At 35.1% G+C, this 2,895-nt stretch overlaps 1 pseudogene; it reads left to right on the top strand.

Moving 5' to 3' along the window:
- Positions 1–2,694, top strand: LOC140838579 (trans-resveratrol di-O-methyltransferase-like; annotated as a pseudogene).
- Positions 2,695–2,895: the final 201 nt, after the last annotated feature.

Genomic DNA, 2,895 nt, shown 5'->3' with positions numbered 1-2,895 from the left:
AATATTATCTTCTTTGGCTCCGATTCTATATATAATCTTTGATAAAGTCATCAAATTTTGATTTCCATTATAAAGAATTAATGGCCTTCCCTGACAAGGCGTCTTCGTCTGAGCAACTCCTCGATGCTCATGGTCATGTGTGGAATCAAATTTTCAATTTCATAAACTCCATGTCTCTGAAATGTGCGATTCAACTTGGCTTATTTGATATTGTCCACAAACATGGCAAGCCAATCACCCTCACTGAATTAATCCATGCACTCCCGATCAACAGACAAAAATCCCACGGTGTGGATCGTCTCATGCGCATTTTAATCCATTCAAAGCTCTTCGTCAAGGTCTCCATCCCCGACAAGGAAGAAAAAGAGGGTTATTGGCTAACACCGGCCTCTCGTCTCCTCTTGAAAGATGATCCCTCGAGCGTAGCACCATTTGCACTAGCCCATTCTCGACCCGCTTCTAATAGATCCATGGCATCACATGGGAGAGTGGTTTCAAAACGACACTCCCACGCCATTCGCCAGTACTCATGGCAAGGCGTTTTGGGAGCTTGCAGAGCACGAGCCGCGGATGAATCGGTTATTTAATGAAGGAATGGCTAGTGATGCACATTTTGTGGCTAGCATTATTACTAGAGATTGCAAGCATGTGTTTAAAGGTTTAAAATCTATTGTAGACGTTGGGGGAGGCACAGGGACCCTGGCTAAGGTTATTGGTGATGCGTTCCCTGGGTTGAAATGTATCGTGCTGGATCTTCCTCATGTCGTTGCGGGCTTGGAAGGGACGGATAACTTGACTTTGTTGGAGGAGACATGTTTGATTTTGTTCCTCCTGCTGAGGCTGTATTCCTCAAGGTATGGTTCCAACTGATTTATGTAAAAACTATTGTATATCTACTTCTTAAACCCACCCAAATCTTAACATACTCGATAGATTATTACACTCTAATCCTAATAAACAAAAAAGAACTTTGTTGTTCATTAACTTGATATTTGGAATGCCTGACTATTTGCAATGCACGTGACCAAGATCTCGGCGAAACGATTCACTTTTGTCCTATACAAGCTAATAGAGTTGAACATTTACTAGCATTTAGGGATTCACAGTCTCGAGGAATGTTGAATAAATACAAATACTATAATGTCTCAAATTCGATGACTGTCTCCACTATACTAAAACGAGTATTTCCAACGTATTTATGTCATCACTCGCATGCATCCTAGGAACTTTCCAGGAGGTCACCAACCCAGAATTGTCTCAAGTCAAGTACGCTTGACTTTGGAGTTTTTATTTGATGAGATCCTGAAAAGAAGATGCATTTTCTTGATATGAGTAGTACCTAGATGAGTCTTTTCAACGTGCTTATGTCCTCACTGATATGCAACCTTGGAAACTTCCTTGGGAGTCACCCATCCTAGAATTTTCCAAGTCAAGCACATTTAAATTTGGAGTTTTTATTTGATTATCTCACAAAAAGAAGACTCATATTCTTTATATGAGTATTACCTATCAAATCCTCAACTGTATAGTATCATACATGTACAGTTTTTGAAATCTCCCTCCTTCCGGTGTGAGATATGTTCATTCATGTTCCCTTAGCCTAGAAGATGTCAGGAGCCGCTCATTGTCCATGCAACCTCATTGCACCGACAATCACCCCCAGCCCTCATCTTCCCCAAGCCTCACAAATACTCGATTATTATATTGTAAATAATGACCTTGGTTGAGTTGTTGGAATCCATCTTATCTCTTAAAAATATAAATTTGTTCATTTTAAGTTTTGGTCCACTAAATGTTCAAATTTTGATTTTATATAATATTTTTTTCTTTTATTCCTAATATGTTAGGTTGTAATGCCTACATGATAATAAAAAATGTTAATGTGTACTGGAATATGTCATGTGACACTGAAAATTGTTGATGTGAAATCAAAAATGTTGATGTGTTTTGTTTCCCGTTAGTAATGGTTGGAATTAAAATTTTGTGCGCCATAACCAAACTCTGACAAGTTAATGAATTAAAACAAAAAATGTACAAGATGACCAATAAAAATTTATTCTCACTTAAAAAATGTCATTTCAATATATTATATAAGTAACCATTTTTATTTTTTAAGCAACCCTCATATTGTAAATTAAAACCAATTAATTGACATGATGGTGTAGTGGACATGTTGCATTGAACAAGTAACCGATTTTGTTAACAACCTTGAAATTGTAAATTAAGAACTAATTAATTGATATGATGATGCAGTGGATATTGCACGATTGGAGTGATGAAGAATGCATTAAAATATTGCTGAAATGCAAAGAAGCTATTCCCAAGAAAGAAAATGGAGGAAAAGTGATAATAGTTGATATCGTTGTGACCGATGATGAGATGATGAAAGATCACGAAGCCACTGAAACGCAGTTGTTCTTTGATATGTTGATGATGACTATGATCACTGGAAAAGAGAGAAAAGAGAAGCAATGGAGAGAACTCTTTTTGGCAGCTGGTTTCATGAGCTACAAGTTTACTCCTTGTTTGGGAACGAGATCGTTAATTGAGATTTTTCCATAATTTAATAATATTATCTATTATTGAAAAATAATTAATTGTATTATCGTTAAGAAAAACTCATCTCGTATATTTGTTTAACAATATTGGTTTTTTTAATCTCATTGCAATTATTTTTGGTCATCGGCACTAAAATAAACAAAATATAATATGAAAAAATAAATTACTTACCAATATAAGTTAGTTTTAGTTATAACTAGTATCTCACCGTGCGGAATATTAAAATACTTACAAAATTAGTAAGTATGATCGTTTAAATAATTACTTAAAATTATTAATATAATGAATATATTTAATTATTATATAATTTTTTATTCCATTTGAGTTTATATTCAA

This window comes from Primulina eburnea, chromosome 8 (assembly GCF_022965805.1).
Source record: "Primulina eburnea isolate SZY01 chromosome 8, ASM2296580v1, whole genome shotgun sequence".
NCBI lineage: Eukaryota > Viridiplantae > Streptophyta > Magnoliopsida > Lamiales > Gesneriaceae > Primulina > Primulina eburnea.
This window is presented reverse-complemented; position numbering and strand designations above follow the sequence as displayed.